The sequence below is a fragment of the Cottoperca gobio genome, chromosome 3 (genome assembly GCF_900634415.1).
Source record: "Cottoperca gobio chromosome 3, fCotGob3.1, whole genome shotgun sequence".
Taxonomy (NCBI): domain Eukaryota; kingdom Metazoa; phylum Chordata; class Actinopteri; order Perciformes; family Bovichtidae; genus Cottoperca; species Cottoperca gobio.
In genome coordinates, this window is record NC_041357.1 from 14672095 (window position 1) to 14695681 (window position 23587).

General features: G+C 38.8%; 1 long non-coding RNA gene across 1 annotated transcript; it reads left to right on the plus strand.

The window, feature by feature from the left end:
- Window positions 1–658: 658 nt before the first annotated feature.
- On the plus strand, window positions 659–17203 carry LOC115006429 (uncharacterized). The gene is made up of 3 exons (XR_003832056.1): window positions 659–839; window positions 1060–1196; window positions 17008–17203. It is a non-coding gene; the product is annotated as an uncharacterized LOC115006429 (long non-coding RNA).
- Window positions 17204–23587: the final 6384 nt, after the last annotated feature.

Below are 23587 nucleotides of genomic sequence, written 5' to 3' on the forward strand. Positions count from 1 at the left end.
GACTGTTTTCTGTTAATATAATTGGAGCCAGCAGGAATAGCCTCTGGTTTGATGAAGCTAATGGGGTACTAATAATGAAAAAAAAAAAAGCTTGTTGTGCTTTAAAAAAGCATTAAAAAAAAAAGTACACTATACTTACCATACCAAAGCAAACATAGCTCTGATCATACATTCAGGGACGGTTTCACAGACAGAGTTTAGATTAAGACAGGAATAGGCCTTAATGTGGACTAGCTAATCTAAAACATTTAAGTAGCTTGCATAAAAGTGGCTTAAATTTGGCTTAGTTAGTCGCAGACTATAGAGTTTTGGAGTAAGGTAAGCAAGACTAAATGAGAACACCTGGGTTAAGCCTCATTAGGTTAAGTATGAGCACATGCTGTTGATGTAATGGTGATCATGAAAACCCAGAATGGATCAAAAACACCAATTCTGATGTGAATCTAGAGACAGAAGTCTGGCAGATGCAAAAAGAATACGTTCCAAAAACTTTAGTGAATATGAAAAAAGCTACTGAAGCAGAGTTGTCCAACCATCCAATTATAGAAAGTAAAAACCATACTATAATTATTTCATATTTCTCAAATTTATATTTTCCAAAATCACATGTAGAATTCTATCTTCCTTTTATAGACTGTGGAAGAACCTTAAACTGGCTTTAAAAAGCTTGAACGCAGAGGCCAGAAGAGAGTGATTTAAGACTGGTGGAGGACCAGAACATAACAAAACCGATGAATTCAGTGACTTGCTGTCTGGAATTATAAACCGCCAGCAACCTCTGGGTGGTATACCAGACGGTGACCATGTAGAAAGGTCAGATGAAGACCTCAGCACAAATGGTAAATACACCACAGAAAGTTAATTAGTTACGTTGCCAGGTAATTATAGTCCCCTGTCAGTTTATCTTTTTTCCACAGCTTTCATGTTGCTGATCTGTGAAGCACACACCACTGAACACAATACTACTGTACATACATTTACATAGGTATAAGGTGTTATACGAGTATGACTGTGGACCATATGGTTATATTTGTGTTTCTAATGGTGTTCTATTCCCAGAGGAAAGGAATCTAAACAGGCTTGAAGAGCCAGGGCACAATGAGTGTGTGCCATCCACCTGTATTGTAACATCCCTGAGAGAAGATGATGCCACCACCTTTCAGCAGAGAACAACAAAGATGACCATGCGTGAAAAGGTAGCCAGAGAATTTCATGAGCAAAAAATGAAATGACACTCTAAATTCGGATTGCATACACCCTAGACATTGATGGAAAACCAGTTCTTACAGTTCCTGTACTCCTCAGCATCAGGACTTGATGGACATGGGAACATGACATCCATCTATGCAGCCAATCACTCATGGGAAGTGCCCATATTCATAGAATTGCACTTTATAGTTGGCTTGGTCAGCAGCATCAGGGAACATCAGGGAAAATACTCCTCAATTCACAAATGGCCTTGCAGACTTTGTGAACTATTCTACAAACAGTTGCTTCACTGACGCCACACAAATCACCAGTTTCCCGATGAAAAGTTCCAGTTGCCAAAAACCTGAAATGAGCAAAACTTGGTGCGAAGTGTGTAAAGGCCTTCCTTTTTGAGACAATGAGGAAAGGCTAGGCTCAAGCAAATATATTATTTGCAATGCATTTTCTTTATACATTCTAAAGTGGTCTGGAAAAGTTATTTCATCATAGTAATTTAATGGATTAAATGCTGCCCATAAAAGTCCATGCTGCCTCACAAACAAACAGTTGGATTTAAACAGAGGTTAAATCTGCCTCCTTGAAGGATTCATTTAAGATTCAATTTAGTCCTAGAGTAGCTCTAATCCTCCCCCTTGCAACCAGTTTAGTTTAATCCAGAACAAGCTAAATCTAGGACTATTTTAAGATGAGTCTGTTCAGGTCGCTTAGAGTTAAAACAGTTGAAACAGGCACATTAGTCTGGGATTAGGTTTAAGCCTTGACTGTGAAATCGCCCCTCAGTGTGTAATATTTTCAGTCCCGCACATAGATAGAACAACAACATAGACAACAACATAGATTTCAGCGGTGGAAATAACAAATCGCATTTTGTCTCCGTACTACGAAAGCTGTGCATGCAATATAATTACATTAATTAACCAGATAAGTAGTCCAAGTAACAATCTTAGTGCGTAGGGGAAGAAAAACAAGTTGCTGCGTGTGAACAGTAACATTAGCCTAATCACTTAGCACCACAGGGGCCTAGATAACTCAGTTTCAGGCTAAGCAGGGTTAAACTATTTCTGGGGGTTAAAAACTGGAGGCTACAGTGTCAAACATGTAAGGATAATCCATATGTTAACCCAGAATAAAGTTATGTCTAGGTTAAAAAATGAACTCATGATCCTTAAAATAACAACTTAAAAAAATGCTTTGCAAGCATGGCCATTCTCGGCTTCCATAACCTAACATCGGGTTTTCTATTCTAGTATTTTTTTAAATCCCACATTTACAGAGCCTCTAAATTCCTGAAAAGTGATGTGTTTATCTTGTAAGATAAAAAAAAAAAAAAACCTTTCTGGACTTTAGGGGCTCCTTACTTTTACTTCCACTAAGTATTTTATATCTCTATTGTACTTCACATTAAAGTCGCATCTGTTAAACGGTAAAAAAAAAAATATTACTATTAAAAATTAGCATTACTGATTTAATGCACCACCCGTCCAGCATGCTCAGTGATGCAAATCAAACACACCTAGCAGGTGCGTGCTAGATGCTAACAACATACTAAATGCTATATGCCTATTGCTAAAATGATGATGACGGTGATTTCGGTGTTCACTGAGGAACTTCAACCTTCAGTGAGGTGTGTGAGACCTTTTCTACTGTTTTCATATGTTTCCTCATTCAGCACAACATGTTTGAAAACTTTGAGGAGCGCAGTTGGACAGACTGAGTGGACTGGGTTTATTACACTTTGAGAATGGACGAGCAAATAAGTTTAACCTGGAACATATTGTGGAGGACGTCACAGTGCACAAGACCCACACAGGGTGAAATGCCGACAGGCGAGTACAACAAACTCTCTGTGCTGGTTTAACTCTCTAGAGGCGAACGTCAACAACGTAGCACTGTGTGCGTGGGTGGGCACGACACATTCTGCAAAACTGTGCAGTCGCTTCATTGCTGTAAATATGTGTGTTTGTGGCTGTAGTCGCGGTGGATTTTTTTTTATTGTTTTTAAGTCTTCTGCTGTTAAAGTGGAATGTTATTTAACTTCTGTAGACATTTTTGTTCAATGTCGGTCATGTTGTTGTTAAATATTCTGAATGTGGTTGTGTAGTTGTTAAAAGTAAAATAACATGACAGATTTTTGAAAAACATTTTTCATTGAAGATATTTCAAGGACACATTTTTTTACTAACTTTGTTAAATAGACATCTGTTTGTTAATTAAAAGTACCTGCATGTACTGTAGTTGTAATTTAGTGTGATACTTTGTAGAATGACACATTCCTACATATTTGGTGTAACAATAGATGGATGAAACCCATTCATATCTGTGAAAAATCAGAATACACACCCTCATCAGCTTTGACCTAACACCACATTTAGATTGACATCCTGCCTGTCCCTAACAGTGACAAGTGTCACTACTCTTACACATTTGGTCAGTATATAAAACAACTTTTACTCTTCAACAAACGGGAAGAGTGTCTTTCACAGCAGCACCTGAGAGCAGAGAAGAGTTATGATACAAGTTGATCAGCTGATGATAAGGAGGAACATAGTATGTGGAAGACCTGAGAGAATGAGATCTTATTGGTACTTATTGTAAGTACTTATTTCCTCGTTTAGCCCGAGGGTATTAGATTGTTTGAATGGTTTTAATGAGTGACTACGTATGTCTATATGCATATTGATCACACATTTCTGAGAATGAGAAGAAGGCTGACCAGGAAGCAGGTTTAATTTGGCTTAAACCCAGACAGATGGCAGACACTGACAAACAAGCTAAATTGAAAACGTACCTGTGAGTCCATCACACTATATTTTGCTACCATAAGGTGACTTTAATTTCTCACTATAGTTTGCTATGGGACCATTATGTCATGTTGATTACATCATTGTGTCATCTTGGAATTAAAGCTCACAGCAGTGCTCACTTTGATTCTTGGACTTTTAATGCTAGACATATCATTACAAAGTCTGAACTGAACATGCTTATATTTTATGTGGGTTTTAAGATTTTGCACCCCATAGTTACTTCACTATTACCTTAATTACATGCACAGTTGATTTGTCTGAAAGGGCGAAAAGATTAAGAGTGCCGGGAGTGGCGGCGTATGTCTATACAGTGGCTATTTGGAAAAGTGGGTGCATCTAAGAGTGACAACAGCAGCATTTTCAGAACGATCCACTCTGGGGAGCATTTTTGTAAAAGCAACAGCAATGTGTGAGTAAAACGGTGGTCTTGTGTGGACATAGCCTGAGGCTGGAATGTATATATTGCTAACTACAGCTAGTTCAAGAAAAGCAATATCTACTGCTGTTATTGGTTCTTGTCCTCATTACTCGTGGTCACGTACTCCTCCTGAACAGAAACCAAATATCTTCCCTGCAAATGATCCAATACTAGACTGAACTAGTTAATATTATGATAATGCCAGTCTATGGCCTGTGTACTGTATATCTTGTGGAGCTTGCAGTTCTATGGGAAGCCCCATGAGATGTGACATTTGAAAAGATGTATAAGTTCAGTAAGCTGGCAGGGGAGGCAAAAAGCAAAGGTGTGTGTGCGTGCGTGCGTGCGTGCGTAGAGTTTGAACCATCCAATGTTATCTTTGAATTAAGGCTTTAGGAGCATTCCTTAAAGATAACGCTGTCGGCTATCTTCAGTGGCTTCGAGTATTCAGTAGTATTTCTTTAGTGTTTGCCACATTTTGTTGCATCACAAACTGAATTTCTGATAGTTTTTTGCCATTAATCTTTACACAACACCAGCACATAGTAAACATCGAGCACACCCACTCTATATTTGGGCAGTGTTTTTCCTTTCTGCTCTGGAAGATTGGACAGAGCAGGATCTATAGGTATCTACAGATATTAAATTTGGAGAACTCTGTCTGCGTTTGTACAAACTTGTCGTTGTGGCACATTGGCCTTCTACCTCCTGTGTCCTGATCAATAGCTAGGAATACTACATTTGTACATGTGTTGCCAAGGAAGCCATGCCCCTACTGTAAAGCACCAGGATGTGTTTGACATTTCTGTATTTTATTTTAACTTTGTGTTGTACTGTCAGCCGCTGATTAAGTTTAATATATTGTGACGACTCCAATTCCAGACATATAAATAAAAAGTCAAACAGAAAGTCAAACGCAGTTTTTCTGTCTAATAATATGTCGTGGTCGACAATGTCAAATACAACACTGAGATCTGAAGACTTAAACTTTGCCACTGTCTGTGTTTTAAATTGAAGTCATTCAAGATTACTTTACAAGATCAGTGTCGGTGCTGTGATGTGAAATACTGGCTGGAAAACATCAAAACAATTGTTTATGTCCAACAGCTTGTTAAGATGTTGAGAAAGAGCCTTTGCAATGATTTTACCTCAACATTGGATTTCATTAGGGAGTTGTCCGGATTATTCTTTTTTTAAGAGTGGCTTAATAACTGCAGCTTTTAGGGCCTGTGGGAAATAGCCTGAGATACGTGTTGACTATTTGCAGAAGATCTGATGTCATGCAGTTAAAAACATTTTTGAAAAAAGTCTATTGGGAGAATATCAAGGCAGCAGGAGGAGGATTTCAGATGTTGCACAATTTCTTCCAAGGTTTTATCACTGATGGGTTACAATGATGTCATGCTAATTGACTTGATTTAAAGTAGAGAAGAAAGGTCAATACAGACCCTATGCCTGATTTTATAAACTGAACAACATGCCTACTTTTCTGAATTTTGGACAAATTTGTTCCATAACTTTAGTGGATAAAAGTTCAGGGGCCACTGATACACGGGGGTTTTGTCAGCCTGCAACGGAAGCGTATAAGGCATGTGTATTATTATTGTTTTTGGCAATGACATGAGAGAAGACTGCCTTGCCTTTCTCAGTTCAAAATTATGAATGCAAAGTATCTTTGTAGATGATTATAATGCACCTGCAGATTGTTTTTATTGCCAATCTCTTTTAATGATTTATGTGTGGCATTTCTCCATGGAGTTTTTCTTTCTTACAGGAGAGAGAGAGAGAGAGAGAGATACCTTTTTACCTTTTCTGTAGTGGGGGCCATGACATCAATAACATTCATAACTTAAACTTCATTTAAAACTGTAATTATCTACAGGATCATTATCTGAGCCTCAACAAAGGTCGGGTGTGGAAGAGAGAGCCTGAATAACTAATTCACTGGAGTTTTCAGTGATTCACTGTTTTCTTCCAACCTCTGATTGAACGTTGGTGTGCACAGAGATAATCATCGAGGAATGATTAGGAAGAGCAACATCAGTCACCACAACCGCAGAAATGTTAAGACCCTTGGAGATGAAGTCCAGCGTGTGCCCCCTGATGTGTGAGGACTCAGTCAGTCCATAGTTATCCAGAATACAACACGGTTCTTTAGTGCTGCAGTCCTGTGGGTTGTCAACATGAATGTTAAAATCACCAACAATAACTGCAAAGTCAAGTCAAGTGCAGATGATGGACAGCAGCAAAATCATCCAAAAAGTCTGCATTGTATTGAGGTAGCTCGCAGATGTTTAAGAAGACAGCTCGACGTGAGACGTTCAAAAGAAGCACATTTTTGATAAGACATCCTCTTGCACTCTGTAGAATTATTGAGCAAAATGGCAACTTCACCTCCATGCTGATGCACTCAAGCTTCGCTCAGAAAACCAAGTTGGAAGGGGTTGACTGAATAAGAACTGCTGCACTGTTATCTCGGTCGAGGCAAGTTTTAGTTAAAAACATCAAATCAAGATTGTGCTCGATAATTAAATCCTTAATTAAAAACGATTTGCTCGTCAAAGAGTTGATGTTTAATAAAGCAAAGTGAAGTGTGTTTAAAATACTCTGTCATTATAAAGTGTTTTTTGGTGACCGGGCTGAAGAAAGAGTGCGGGTGACGAATGTTCGGTATTCAATTTGAAATATTTGCAGAATTATGTGAGTGTATCGTGTTCCTTCTACTCCTTTTTATATAAACATGAATCCAAATCAGGTGGCTATCACTTTTCTCTTATGTCACAGATAATGGCATCTGGGAGGCAAAATGTTTTAGTGTTTTATAATCCTGATAGCAGCATCTCCCACAACAATTACAGGTGTATCCACTGTATGAGGCAGTAGGTCCGTGCCTAAGAAGAAAGAGGCATATTGAGTGTAGTAGAAGGTGGTCAAGGACCCTGTCTGTCCTGAACATCTTCTCTCCTGTCTGCGCGGATGCCAGGCAGATTTGCTTGCTGTGTAGCCATGTTGGTGTTACAGACTGTGCTTGGTTTGGGTGGCAGTGACCGGGGAGGGAATTTAATGCCAGCGTTTACCGACGCTTCCATTTTATCAGCGAATCCCAAAAGGGCTGAGGAAGGGGAGACGGGCGAGTGAAGAAAGGCAGAATTAGGAGACGGATCCATGAGCTGGTTGTCAGCATGCTGACATCGAGACTGTGATGCTTTGTCTTTGTGTCAGGGTGCATCACCTTAGGCATGTCTGATGGGTGTCACAGACTGAACCAGAAATGTACTTTAAGTACTTTTAACTGTAGATCATCGGCCCTGAAAAGATGCCTGTGTCCGCAGAAGAGATTAAAGTTTTCATTGCAGTTGATCACTTTCAGACCGCAGGTTTTGCTGAGCCTTGTGTTGCGTTCCTAAGCGTCTCTGTTGATCCCTCTTTTGACCGCTGGAAGTGATCCACTAATGAAGAAAAGAAACATGGACTTCCAGTTTGTCTGAACAATTAAACGGTTCTATGGAATCCTGCTCGAGCACTTCTGATTGCCCTCTGCAAACATCATTGGCACCCACATGTAGAATCATTAGATTAATTTTGAGGCGTTTACTCTAGTGATGTTGATGGGTACGTGTCCTGCGTCTCTGATGCATATCACGACCGCCAATAGAGTCAGACAGAGTGTTTGGGCTTTTATAGTGCAAATGATTATTTAAATAAAAGCTACAAGGCTTTCAGCCCATGACTTTTCCTAAAAATGTGTTTTTGTTGTTTTGTGAAGCCTGGAAGGTACTAAAAACAACCACCAGATTTCTGAGCATTTATTCCTCTGACGGTCATATAGACTGCGGTTGGCATATTATTTGCATTATTACCATATAAGGTAATGTTTTTATCTCTTGTGTTTTTTGTTGGGCACCCACTCTAATGACCACCTTACTACTTTGTAAACCTATCAACATCACTTTTACTCATTACTTAATTTTCTTTTTTTATGTCACAGTCCGTCTCTTTAGACGTCCTGCCTCCCCCCCCTTTGCTCTGTCGGCTGGCACTCTTCCTCATACTCCCCATGTCCAAATTTATGAGTAGTCGTCTCCACTTCTGTGTCATTGAGATTTATCGACGGTTCACCTGCTTTCCAGGTGTAGTGTCAGGGTTGATGGAGGTCTGTGTTTATGCCCACCTTTTTGGCTGTCAGCCAGATGTCTAGGGTTGAAGTTAGCTGGGATCAATCCATACATTCAGTCTTTAGGTTTCGCACTCAGACTATCCCAGGTAGAAATCCCATTCACATCACATGACTTCGCTGGTTTCGTTTCAGTGAGTCTTGGGAAAGTTATGGTGTCATTTATAGATGGCTGTCCATTTAAATCTTGTCGAGTTGAATTCTGATGAACTAGCTCACCGGCAGAAGACATTGACAGAGTGTCTTGGAGTTCAGAAGACTTCTCCAGCGCGAATATCCAATCTTCTGTAACAATTTATGACAGTCTGTGCACTTCATCGATTCTGAGGAGCAGAGAGGCATAGAGCAGGGCACAAATTCTGTCAGTAGTCTGCTAAGTTACTGTTTGGGTCTGTTAAAATGTGTGTAGCAGAAGGCCGTTAAAAGTAGTTAATTGCAACCCAGAGTTGTCATAAATGATCCTCACAATGATTTAGTTGTTATAGGAAACCTCTTTAAATGTATTGTACTTTGAGACAAGTAGAATAACAACTAAGCAAAGAGAAAACAAGAAGAGCTTCTGCACAGAAGCAACAACAACACAAACATAATGCAAATAAAACACAGGGGGACTTTTAAACATGACAATCTCTTGCAATGTATTGCCATGTTACTGCAGAGACGAACACAAGCAAGCCTTCTCAACATACTGTATGCACAGGTGATGCTATGCCAATGCTGTTTTCTAAATGTATGCTGAATAATTAGTAATTGCCATTACATAAAATGTTATTGCATGGCAAAAAAGACTCATGCTCAGGCTGTTGGCTGTCACCCTCTCTGTCTGCCACAGAGTTAATAGCTTCACTAATAGCCGTCGTGTTCAGAAAATACCATGTGCTATTTGTTACCTTCTCAGACAGAGCTAACTTTGCTTAATATTACACATCGATGCCCCGAGTTCAGCTAAACTTAAACATCCCTTGTGTATAATGGCATATATTGAAAGCACTTTTCATAAAAATAAATTGGTTGCCATAGAGCCAAAAAAAAGTTGAAAGATTCTAATTTCTTCTCGACTACAGAAAAGGCTTCGAAGAGCTCTCAAACAATCTGAATAGACACATTTGTTTTAGCAGCACTGTGAAATGACTTGTGTATCTCTCAATTAATTTTGATAAGGAATCTGAGGTAAATTATTAATGACTAAGATGCAATACCATAATTACCTTTTTATTCAGTTGCACATATGAGAGAGCTTTCAAATCTGAAGTCAATACCAGTCAAATGTACCCACTATATATTATAGATATTTTGTATTTTTCTGTTATTTTAAGTTTCAAAATATAAAGAAATGACCACTTTGAGACTTTCATGTTGAAATCCATTCAAAGACCGGAAGTTTGATCATATACCAGTTTGCTAAAGTAATGGCAACAGTCACCAGGTTTGAAAGCTTTTTTTTTTAAACTCAAAATGAATCCAAATACTTGTGCTTTAACTTTTTGAAAATGTTTGAAGCATGTTAAGGAAACAAATTAATTTTAAGATAAATCACGGTCGCACCACATGGCATTTTTTGACATCATGGCCAATTTACCTATAGCAACTATAAAATCACTTCATTAAAATGTTTAATATGAATTTATGTGTACACCACATTCTTAATGTTTGAACAATTGCAATATATATTTAAATTAAATTAAATTAAATTAAGTTTGTTGAAAATTGCTATACGTCATTGACCCAAATACAGCCTGAAGGTACCATAACAAACCTGTTCACTCTTTCTGCATGAACTTGGGAACAATAGTGGTGGTTAAAGTGGTGCTGCACAAACAGTGTCTGGCATGCCTTCAGCCAGTGTCTGCTTCAATATTAGTTTAACTGCTCCCCACATACAATTAATTAATAAGGGTATTAAATGCACCCATGGGTGCACTCGGTCAATATGGGAATGGGCTGAACTTGCTTTTCTTCTATGGATTTAGGAGAAAGGAGGAAGGATGTCGGTTTATCTGTAGCCAACCTAATAATTCACACTCCAGAGTTAAACTGAGGACATCAGTGCTTTATGTGTATGGGTATAACTGTGGTGCACAGAATGAAGTTGTGTTGTGACGCATTAAGTCAAATGATGAAGATTCAAATCAATTCATCATGCAAAGAAGCCAGATAACCTTAATAAAACATTGTAGTTTGGCTTTAACAAAAGTTTAGATTGTCAAAGCATAACCCAAAATGCAAACACAATTGTTTAACGGGGACCTACATTTAACATTTAGTGTTGTTATCTTAACAGTTACCAGATAATCCTAGATGTATAGAAGCATAAAATCTTCACATTATTCATGTCTACAGCTCATGGGCCACAAACATGTCATTGATCTAAACTACACGATTTTGGAAAATTGCTTGAAGATGCAAGAAAATCTCATTTATACATATTTTTAAAGAACTATAGCGTAACCTTGTTAAAGATTACGGACAATTATGCATGTGTGGATGCAGCTTTATTGTAAATATTACATTTGATGGTTTTACCCCCTCTGTACCCAGACATGATCTTCCTACATTGTAAATGCAACATGTCATACATCTGAGTGTTTATTTTAACAGTGCTGCAGACTCTTTTTTTCCCTCCATTTGGTCTTTTCTCTCTTGTCTTTCCCAACAGCCTTGTCGACTCTATTAGCTCAACTTCAACACATCTTCTGTTTATTTTTTGATTCCAAAGCATCAGACACAAATATGATTGGCATCATAATTTAAAGGCAAACATATGAACATGTCTGAAGTTTTTCTTATCAAAGCCTAACACTTTTTTTATTGGGCTGTAAATTCTTAGTCGACTAATCGATTAGTTGATTTAATCGGCACATCTGTAATACTGAGTTTCTCCACAAAGAATCATGCAAAAGCACCACTTACATTGTTGTCTTTACCAGAGATGTGCTCATAGGTTTCTTGAAAATAAGTCATTCAGTATGAAAAGACCATAAGCAATTTAACTAATAGAGGGCAGCCCTACTTTTTTAATGCACACACAGTATGGAGAGACTACATTGCTTCTGTAGTGAGACTACAGAAAGATAAACTATACTTGTGTGCAACTCGTTCTTGCTTTTTGTCAAATGTGTATTTTTCAAAATAGTTTTACTCTATAGGTCAGATTATAATAAAACAGAGGTAATACATGTGTAGGGGTTGTGAGAGCTGCTTTAATGTATCATTTCCAGTTAAATGACAACCACCAGAGCAAGTGAGCACAAGAATACCTGCAATACTGATGGAACACTGCTCACAGGGACATGATGTTTGTGTAACAGCCTTGGTTTAGTAAAAAAATGAGTGAAGCCATCAAATGATCGGCTATTCAACTCCCTTTAAAGTCAGACAGCTCATTGACTGATGTGTATTGTGTCTCAAATCTGACCTGATTTTAAAAAATATCTACAAAAGGGAGACGGCCTAATTCTCATTGTGTCAGAATGGGACATGTAATATCAGTTTTAAGCTTCCAGCCGTATTATATCATGTTCCATTTAGCACCTGTAAAGCAGGTGTAACAAGGATGAAGGTTGCAACCTTGTCTCCTAGATCCTGTGCTACTCATTTGTAACATCGTCCATATTGTACAAAAACATAGCACTACCTTTCCTTGAATAAAAAACCTTCCAACTGAACATAATCTAACTATTCTACCTAGCAATTAAGTTCCCATCAAAATGTAACTGGAAAATAAATGTGTAGTATATATACATATATTTCTAAAAAGACAGGGTTGCACGTTATGTCTAACCTGGGATCATCATTTATAGTAATCCCCTTTTTGTTGGTCAACAGTTTATTTTTAATACAAATCAATACTCAAATAACATATATTCACATATTTTAATTATAACCACAAAGGGAGCTGAAAAACATATGGTTAATATTTGTAATATATTATAGTGAGACAACAGAATATCTTTATTGGATAGTTGTATTAATATTAAAGCAAACACAAATCAAATACAGAATGGAGCTGCGAAAATGAGTGTGACTGAGACAATATACTGTATAGCTACACACATTTATATATACTATATACTATAGTACCGAACAGCAGTGCATTTGATAACAATCTAATTACAATTCTATAAGACTCATTCAAATACCCTTCTGCATAATGATGTAAGATTAGATCAGGCACTAAACAAACATTTCCACAGCTTCCCAAGGGTACTACATGATCTGTTTCAGCACCAGTAATGGTGAGGTGGGGGGAAGGCACAGACAAACACGAAGCTGCAGTTTACAATTTAAAATACTGATGAATTACAGGTCAACAACCTCTCAGTGCTTGTACGGGTGGACACACAGAGGGTAGGACAGGAGAATGGACAGGGGCAGTTGTGCTGTAGACCGTAATCTGTGCTTACCAGTGCAGCTCTCTGTGTCGGCGAGCAAATAAATCTGCCAAGCAGCAGCAGATTCATAAAATCCCTCTGGTGGCTCTGTTAATTTATCTACATTTACCAGGGCTTCCAGCTGCCAAAAGCAGGTGGCACACTTTGGCTTGGAAATTGCCTGTTTTTAAGATGTAGAGCTCTTTAAATGGGTGGGAGAGCAGATGGGTAGCGGCTGGTAGGGGTTTAAAGAGAGGCAGTCGGGTACAGGTGACAAGGTCGTAAGGTGAAGGGTATCAAGTGTGTGGGAGTTCCATATTGTGGCCCTTGAAGGCTGTACATCAAAATGGTCTCATTGGAAGGATACATTGAATTGAGAATATCCTCATTTCTAATTTCCTCACCTCAATTTCAATTTCTAGATTGGTGGCACACCCAGAGAGTGAAAGGCAGGGCCTGCGAGGGGGGAGGAGGGAGAGGGACAGAAAGAACCCATACCACCAGATAAGAAGTTATAGATGGAAATAATCTAGGGATCTATTTCCTCCCTTCCCTGGCCTGCTGCGAAAATGATATGTGAAGAGGGAAATTAAAAGTCACTATGATGCACCTCATTGCAACTAGCACTTGTTGGGGACCCAGGTTGCTTCTTGGGATTGCACTTGGGGCCTTAAACAGCTGGCTGCTTGATTCACGTTAATGCACTGCTAACCCGAAACAGCATCCGCTCTTTACACGGTTCTTTCCTGCACCCAACCACATAATTAGATTTAGTTTGTAGACATAGTGAAGGAAATGCATTAAGGACTCCTTTTTAAATAATAATACATTATATTTTCATATGAATATGTTGTTATTTTGGTCACATAATAGTCAACTCGTTGGCCAAAGCTTTTATATTTGCTCTTCCATTAAGACTAATGGTCTACTAGGCGCTTTGTGAGGCCGCAATTATGCACAGTGATGCTTTGAGCTAAATGCTAACAACAGCATGCTAGCATGATCACAATGACGATGCTAAAATACTGATGTTTAGAAGATATAACGTATTCACCATCTTAGTTATGGCTGTTAATTTTGGCTAATTGTCACTAAACCCAAAGTACAGCTGAGGCTGATGGGATGTCATCAGTTCATCATGTACTGGATTTGGTTATAAACCAAAGTATTGGACAATTGGAATTTTGACCTGATTGTAAAAAGTCAGCGGACCACCAACATGATTTGCATTTCGTCCTGTGGGGACCATGAATATCTGAAACAAATGTCATGCTAATCAGTCCAATAGATGTTTATGAGCCAATCCATTTAGTAGATGTTGAGATACTTCACTGGATAACTAAAAACTTTGTGGAAAGTTATGTACTATATTTCATGTCAAGCCTTTCAATAGTTGGACTAAAGTGGTAAACCAACAGACTGACCCTCGAGCCACTGCGCAAATAATACCAATCCTGTGTTCATGGTATATGGTGATCTGTCATACAGAAATTATATTACATTGAAAGCTTTTTTTAATTGGCCTTTTCACCCTGTTTTAGGCAGATCCTTTTGTAAGTTCAAGATCACATTTGATATACAGTCACTTCTAGAGTGTAATCAAAAGTCTTTGCAATGACACAGGGACGTCTGTAATGCATAAACATTCCCACAGTCATATTCTCTCTAAGTCTTTTTGCATTTAATTGCATCTCTATTTGAATTCATCTGTGGCAGCACTTTGCTTTGAGTTGCTCTGAAATAAAATGGGGTACATGGCGGAATAAAATCAGCATAAGCAAACATGGATATGAGTTTCAAACAGCCTTGCTCGCCATTTTATTTTTTCAAAAGAACTTTAAGATTGACATGAATAACTTTGATGGTTTTCTCTCAGTGCTCTCAGGAAAATGATGGAATACACACAGCACATAAGGAGAAACATCAATCAAAGCCATTCATGATTTTCAACATACAGTGTAGCATAAAATCATCAAGAAATTACGCTAATTCATGACCTTCTATTGAAATTCTGAATGTATTCAATGGTGTATTTATTGAGGTGTGAAACTATGTCTTCTCTCGCTTTCACTGTTAAGTGAAGTATCACCATCTGCTTAAAATGTCCCTGGATATCAGTGGGGCTTGATGGTGTCTCCCAACATTGAAGGCATTATGCAGGAAACCACTGTGATTACACATCATTAGAGGCGGTGCAATGCTGCTGACTATATTTTTTTAAGAGCAGGTCAGGGGTAAGTAACAAGGAGAAAAGTGCGGGAGTGGCAGATTTCTCCATATGCATGTGGTCAAGTCTTGCAGCATCACATCATGCCCACTTTGACACTACTGCATTTTTACAGAAAAATGCCTTCAAAGCAGTATCATCACTTCAGAGGGGAGAAGAGAAAGTTTCGAATAACATCAATGTAGCTAATATATTACCTACTGTAACACATAAAGATAGTTGATCACTGCAGTATTGTGTGATATGTGTGAAACTGATTTAAATGTGCAATGATCATTTCACATTACAGTGCATTGGCTTCTACTTGGAAATTAATTTTTTTGTGCTCATTAGAAAAGCTACTGCACTGATTGGTTGGCTTTACGTGGGGGTCACTACCTGTCTTTAGCCCCAATTAGTTGTTTTCCAGATGCAGAAAGCAGGTGCCATTGCTAATGATATGAAAGTCACACTGACATTTCTATGTGCTCAGGGCTTGAGGGGACCCATAAATATGTTGATTCTTTAGCCTTAAGGAAATAGTTTGACATTTTTGGAAAGATTGACTTTCTTGCCGAAAGTTAGATGAGAAGATCGATACCACTCTCATGTCTGTACAATATATATGAATCTACAGCCAGCAGCCGCTTAGCTTAGCACAAAGACTGGAAACGGGGGAAAGGCTGCTGGCTGCAGATTCATATTTAGCATACAGAGATGAGGGTGGTATCGATCTTCTTATCTAATTCTTGGCAAGAAAGAAAATAAATACATTTTCCATCTTCAGTGAATAACTGTGCACACAGTGAGCGGCTGGTCCTTCTGGTTTTTGAGTCAAATCTCAGGCTTAGAGTTTAGACTTTCATTGTAGCGTAGCATATGATGCCCGTATTTTTGTCAAACCATGTTACACATGGGCTTCAACAACTAAATAAGAGTAGCATAAGCAGAAGTGTTTATATGTGAGGTCTCACAAAATTGCAAATTGAAAGATTTTCTGTAATATGTTTGATCACAACTTGATATATAGCTGTTTTTATATTTGTATATGTGTAGATGTAGATTTAGTGTGGGCTCACTCATGTAATTGTTATGAAGAATGGCTAATTTGTTAGCTCATTCATGTGTTATTTTTTGGGTTTTAAAGCCCTCTTTGAATTTACATTTGCATAGCCTCCTGTTGCTGTCCATGGCTCTGATCATGACATTCTGCCAGACAAGGGGAGGACATGCTCTGGGCATCAAAGTCCCACCAAGACACTAAACCATTTGTTGCAATTTGGGAATAGCAAATTATCTAGAAATTAAGCCATGTCTATGTTAATGACCCTGTGGCTGCATGGCCGAAGAGAGACATTAATTCACTCGAGTCTATTCTTAGACTCTTGTCTTCAGGTCCCTTGTCTATAAGACATTTTTTATAATAAGTTAAAATGTTCACAGTTGGATCCCTGTATTTAAGGAATCTTATTCTGATATAATATTTAGTACTTCTATCAGTTTAGTGCTTTAACTATTAATTTTAAGATGTTTTAAATCTGTACAATATGAAATATCATCATTGTTATTATTTAGAGAAATTTAAAGGGTGTGATTCAAAAACCCATTTCTTCATATTTTTTTTATCCCGTTACCAGTAGTGCCAGAAGTGTCGACAAACGTCGCCCGGCAGTGTGACAGAATGTCCAGGGGAAACCGATTAAGCTTAATGACTGCCTGGGTGTCCATTTATTTTTTGAAATCTTAGGGAGGAATTTGCAATATCATGCATAGCTATTACAATATCTTGAACTGAGTTATATATGAAAATGTGTTCTGACCTGCAGATTACTGCATGGCATCCTGTGAGAAAATGAAATCGACAGCCATGGAAGTCATCTGTTGAACACTCCATTCTCCCAGGATATGAGTGGATGTAATTATGAGTGTATAGTGCACGCTTTCCTGTTTGACTGGGCTGCTTTTCCATTTATATACATGTGTGATAGCATTATCATTTTTATAGAAAAATGAGGGGGAAAACTCTTGCATTATATATATTAAAACAACAACAACAAGTTTGCTGTTGTGTGAAAATGTTTTTCCACTGAACATATTAAAGTTCTTCTAAAATGGATGTGTGCATTTTGTTGGCTCCAAAAATATTTTTCACCATGGTTACTAATTTTCCAATTAATTCTCCCACTGCATGCACAAATGTTGCGATCCGTCATCATCAATCATAATGAGTTTTATAGTGTCTCCCATTGACCCCGTCATCTGGTCTACCTGCTGCCACCCTTTCATATTCTTTTCATCTCATTAATTTAACAAATTTCAATTGTGTACATTCTTGACAGGTTTCATTTTCTGTCTGAAAATTTTAAACGTTTTTTATCTATGTGGAATTAAGGACTGCCAACTCATGCATATATGTGAGGCTGAGTAAACAATGCAAGGTTAATAACACTCACTCAGCCATCTCCCTCACTCAGTCGCTTGCTCACAGATGTGCCCGCACACATTGACACACATCAGGAAAGACGAGGGTATTTAAAGAGGAATTAAGAAAAGAATAATGGAATCAAAAGAAATGTGACATACAACTGCGTTCGACAGCGTTGCTGGTAAGGCAAACAAGTCAGAGCCACAGAGGTTTTGAACTATGTAAAGATGGATTAATCACCTCAGTATGAGCAATACAATATGCCAGCCATCAATCAAGCCATGAAATTACCATCTGTGACTGCAATCTATTCTCCTGTTTAGCCCCTTTTTGTATATATTAATCCTTGCGGTCAAACCACCTCCACTTCAATCTGCTCCACCACAGGAATCCATTTGATCATTAAAATTGCCTCAGGCACATATCCTTTTACGGAAATGCCTTTTGAATACCCTTGTAATAACTTAATTCTACATAGAACAGACACATAGGCTGTCATAACTCATTGCTCTGTAGAATCAAGACACACTACACATTGTCCAGCACACGCATCTGCCAAACTAAACGCCACATTGTCTTTCATTACCTTCCAAAATAACCCATGTGCAGTTAAAAGCTTCAGTTGAATCAAAGCTGCAACTGTTAACATTTGAGACCACTGTTCGTTTCACAGTCAGTATTTTCAAAAAAAGCATGACTAAGATCTTTCCGCAAACCTAGCCAAGTCGTTGTTGTGCCTAAACCTAACCACGGCTTTGACACATCAGAAAACAGATTTATATGTTATCAGTTATTTGTTGTGGTTTTGAAAGGCACAGGAAAATGATGTCTTCCTGCCGAGTGGGGCTTCAGATCAGGAAATGATTCCGTGTTTCGTTCTGATTAATTAATTAATTTGGATGACACGCATTGTGTGTCCAATTAAGCGGTTTTCAAGTCATTTGTCCTCGTGGTCTTGACTTGACTCGCACGTCATAGCCAAGACTTACTTGTGACTTCCAAACTGTTTCTTGCATCTGTTGTGAGGATGACAGAAAAAGGTTTGCTGTGTTACATTATAAAACATGAACTTGTCTAGCATTACTGGAAAGCAAAAATATTACTCTCGTCTCTTGTGAAGTTGCTCCATGTTTTTTTCATTATCAACAGTCTCAACCAGCTTTGCAAACAAGTAGGAGAAAACGTGCTCTCCGGGGCCACTTATGTGTAGTTACGTTTCTGTAGCGGTGCACGTCAGCTGGAGCATGAGCAACAGTAGTAAGACTTTAACTGAAGGTCTGTGTCATGTTTTTATTCATTTTTAAACACAGATCTCACATGATGGCATTAAATAGCATCTTGTTCTTTAAGTACTTACTTGACACAATCAGAGGATTGACATTAAGAATATACAGTATGGCAACATGGTTTCAAATATTATAGTCTTAAATAATGTATGATTCTTTTCTCCTGTATATCTCAGGATGGAAAATATCAAATAGAGAATTTCTGATGGACGCAAATAGCACATTTCTCTTATTCATAAGTAAACAAGTCGAATCCATGGATTTTCAAAGCAAGCTGCTTGATTATGTCTTCATTTTTTAAGCATGGTTGATTTTTAAATGAGGTGAGGGAATTTGAAATACAAGAGGGAGTCTTAGGCTTGTCAAGGTTGCTTGCATGTACACATATATTTGTAGGCTATGCTTAATGTGGCAAATGGCTTTTGATGCACATTTTGATTTACATAACTTCGGAGGAGGGATGCGGTAAAGGATTCCCTCAGCACCAAAGGACATGGAAGATATCGCGGTGTATTAATGACTCTTCTCCCCAGCGAAGAATCAAACAGAAATTCCAAGCAGGACACACAGAGAGTGAGGCCGGGCAGGGAGATCTGACAGATTCCAGCATCACACACAGTCTGCCATAATCTATTACTGAATGTGGTTATGTACTACCATGACCTTCTTTTCCTCAGCTACGCTCTCCTGTTCTCCACACCCAAATTCTAAAACATCCACATATGTTCACAAACACATGCATCACAGCTTGTTTTTTTTTATCAATAGGACATTTCTGTAGTATTTGAGGAACAGCTCCCGAGAACCCTGAACATACATCGAGTCTTTCTGGGTGGGACTGGGCTGGTTTCTGTCATCATACGGTCATGCATGCAGACGTTCGCCTTAGAACCACTCAGAGGATCAATATGGAATGTTTGCGTATTCACTCTCCCGGGCTCTAACGGCACAAAGCCCCATCATTTACCCTGACTGCATTAGCAGCGAGATAAAGGGCTATGTGTTTTCTTGCTTAGCCATTTGAAACACAGGGGGAATGTATTTATATTGCTCCCATTAATATCAAACATAACTAATGAGGTGTGATTATCCTGTGCGCTTATTGTGATAATGATCACGGATCACACAATAAGTGAGGAAGGCTTGGCTTGATTTTCGGCTTTAGTGGCATTCTTAGCCTGATTCTATTTCAATACCTGTGAGCATTTGTTACTTCCACGAAGCAGTAAATCAACTGTAGCGCAGAGGAAAATGTAACAACAAAATAGCTCCCACTGGAGAACGTGCAGCACAGACTTCCCAATGCTTTATGATAATGATGAGACGTATCTATCCACCTAACAAACATGACACAGTACTCCATTATCAGCAATAAGGATCATGGAGTACAAATGGCTGCATGCGAGTGTAATTAATGTCTGATCATTTAGACGGCTCCTCTCCTACATGCAAGTATATATTAATAACATCGTTTCCATTTTTTCCTTAATGTCCGTTTCTCCGTCTCTATCCATGCCTGTGTCACTTTACATTTGCGTTTGTGAATGGGCCGCCATGTGTCATCTGGCCTGGCTTGGCCACCCTGCTCTATCTTTAACGTGGCTGGCTTTGGCCTTTCTATAATATCTATAGGTTTACTATAGGGGTCCTTATCTTCCACGGAGTCCTCCATGTTGCACCGCCATGTTTCTACAGCAGATCAGAACGGACACATGGTTTTTCCTTACCCATAACAGTAGTAGTTTTATTAGCCTAAACTGGAATTGTTATTGTGGCTATATATATATATATATATATATATATATATATATATATTTGTATTTCAAATTATTGTGGCTTTCGTTCGTGTACTCATGTAATTTCTTCTCTTTTCTTCTCGACCCGGCGTTCCTTGGTGGTGAAGCATCTTTTGTTAAGCTTGTCTTTATTTCTCTGTACTCTTCTCAACTCAGTCTTTCTTCCACGGCCATGGTCGTTTTCTGTTCCTCTCTGCCACAGTCAGCTGGTTTGATGCTTTATTCAGCGTTTTGGCCCGCCATTCGTTTTTGCGACTGATGAGGCCTTGACACTGGTCACAGCTCTGTACCCAGCCTCTCTGCACTGCACTGTCAATTTCAAGCATTTCGACCTTTTCATTTATTTTGTTTGCCTTCTTCTCGCGGCTTCTGTGGCAGGTCTAATTTGATGGTGCTCTCTTTTTTTTTTTTGTCCTGTATAATTTTACTAATGGTGAGATGTCTTCATAAACATTTTAAAGAGATTAAGCATTAACAATGCTTTTTCATTGTTTTTGCAGTGATCGTGTGAGACAAACTAAGTGCCGTGCAGTCACACTGGGTTGCCTCACATTTATCATCATTGTTATTGTGACCTTAATAATATCTCTTTGATTGTGTGGTGTGTAATGTGCACAGTGATTAATAGTGTGTGATTATCTGTTCAGTCAGTCTTTGTCACAGCACTGAAAAGATTTGTTGAGATGGGGGTTGAAATGCAACTCATTCTAGATATTTAAACACTTTCTATTCCAAGATTTACAGAAAACTGCTTAAGTTAAAGATGGGTTTAGAAGGAAAAGCCTTTTTGTGTAAGTGTATTTCACAGATATTCCTCCCAACTATCCACTTCTTATTCAACCGCAGGTACTCCTGCACTGCAGCCATCAGTGGACATGAATAGAGCATATTTAATAGGACTCCCTACAGTTTAGATGAAAGTGGCGGATGCACGGAACACTTTGCTGCTCTTATAAGAAAGGGTTTTGAAACGGGTTAGTTCCTGGGCCAGACTTGGCAGAGATGAAGGGTGGCATAGTGGCCCTTGATTGTCTCCTTCACATATAACCTTTTACTGTCTTCTGGCTTCTTGTTCACCCCCCACACACACACTATATTTGCTCAACATTAGTTGTACGTCTCAAGCTTTTTCTTTGCTAATGTCCATTATGTTGTTCGTCCTGCTCTGGTCAATTCTCCTCTTTCAGAAACACTTTTGTCCTCCAGCTCTGTTAGACATTCTCTTTGCATGTCGAATAAACAATGGGAGATTTTGAAAGGATGTGAATTACTTCAATTGATGATGTATCTAACAAGATCAACCACTTTCTCTCCTTATCTTGTCAATCAATAGAACACTGTGGTGCTTTTCAGGGACTTCCTTCCTCAGGATGCCATTTCATTGACTTGTTTTTTCTCTGTGTACTTGTGTCAGCTAAATGGTATTGTGGCATGAGCAATTGCTCACGAGGAGGCTTACCGAACATCAGGCACAGAGCGCATGCTGGAAAAAATCGTTCTATTAATTAATGGTGTAATTAAGGTTTTGTCATTGACATGCCACTCGCTGACAGGGATGGATGGGGTACTTGGTCCTGCACCAGGCAGTCGCACATTCGATAATGAATGGCAGCTATTACCAGCACGTTTGGGTGGTGATGGGGCCACCTGCAAAGGCTCGCCTTCCCCACCTCCCCTTGCTCTCTTTCCTCCCCAAGCCCTTTATCTGTTCCCAACACTTTGGTTTCCCATTCCTGACCTTATCCTTCATTTAGCAGATTTGCTAGACTCTGCTCCCTGAAATTAATGACAGGTCATTTAGCCAGAGAAAATCCTTTTTTCCCTTTTTCCTCTTATATTTTTGTTGCCGGTTATTGTCACCTTTTCACATCCTTTACTTAATTCAACCTGGGGAAAATGTCCACGTTGTGTTAGTGTGCAGTCGGTCAGGGCAGTCGCTATTCCTGATTAGGACAATCTATTCTATAGTGTAACACTAAAGTGTCCCAGTAGAACAAATGCATTTGTGTTACGTTTTTAACTGTGTAAAACTTCTAAACTCAGTCCAGCTGCATCACTTGAGTCTTCTTTGGTTTCCTGTTTAGGTAGATTACCATTAATAGCGATTTCAGTCCTGGATATTTAATTGCTTTAATTTAGGCTCCGATTGGAAAATAAAACACATGCTTTACCAGGTCATAACTAACCGCTACCACAAGGAACATTATCATGGCACAATGTTTTGAGCGGTCTGGTCTGCAGCCCTAAGACCAAGACATGGTCACCCTCTTTGACACTGTTCATGAAAAGCTTGCACTGTGGAAACTCAAAAGGATGCTCAGTGAAGTGTGTCAAGAATATATCTGTTTTCCCTTATAAGCCAAGTGAAAAGCTTCTAATCAACATCAATGGTTCAGTCTTTAATTATTAAAACCAAAAGGATGGCATGCAATATTAAAACATCTTCAGGCACTCCACAGTTATGGGGAAGGAGGAGGATGATGATGATGATGATGATGGTGGTGATGGGGGAGTGAATCTAATTCTGCGATAAGGTGATATTTTCATTTCCTATCAGGAGTGATACTGGATGGGTTCGGAGCTATACGTTTGAGGTCGGTGTCAAAAATGGCGGTTCTGGTGATTTATGAGAAGGCTAATTTAAATATTTTACTCATAAAGTTGCAGTCAGAATGCTCATCACCCCAAAAGGTTTGTATTGGTCAACACAGACGAACATATTCACTCTCCCTGTTGCAGCATGTAACGGAGCATACAGAGCAGCATGTCTGTGCAGCAGGAAAACCAGAGCATTTTGAGGACACCCGCACACACATGGGGATAAGATGCAAATGTCGCACAGTAAGAAAAAAGGGCTTGAATCTAAACCTGTGTTGTGAGGCGACTGTGAGCTGGAGGT